Consider the following 367-nt stretch of genomic DNA (forward strand, 5'->3'; position numbering starts at 1 on the left):
ATACATATATGTATACATATATACATATATATACATACATATATGTATACATATATACATATATATACATACATATATGTATACATATATACATACATATATACATATATATACATACATATATGTATACATATATATATATATATATATACATATATATATACATACATATATACATACATATATGTATATATATACATACATACATATATGTATACATATACATACATATATGTATACATATATACATATATATACATACATATATGTATACATATATACATATATATACATACATATATGTATACATATATACATACATATATGTATACATATATACATATATATGTATACATATATATATATA

The 367-nt window shown here is 14.2% G+C and overlaps 1 protein-coding gene across 1 annotated transcript in view; it reads left to right on the plus strand.

The window, feature by feature from the left end:
• Nucleotides 1-367, plus strand: part of wdhd1 (WD repeat and HMG-box DNA binding protein 1) — a 59,079-nt gene that overhangs the window by 51,161 nt on the left and 7,551 nt on the right. The gene's annotated exons all lie outside the window — the stretch shown is intronic.

The sequence above is a fragment of the Nematolebias whitei genome, chromosome 2 (assembly GCF_014905685.2).
Source record: "Nematolebias whitei isolate Nwh7 chromosome 2, NemWhi1, whole genome shotgun sequence".
NCBI lineage: Eukaryota > Metazoa > Chordata > Actinopteri > Cyprinodontiformes > Rivulidae > Nematolebias > Nematolebias whitei.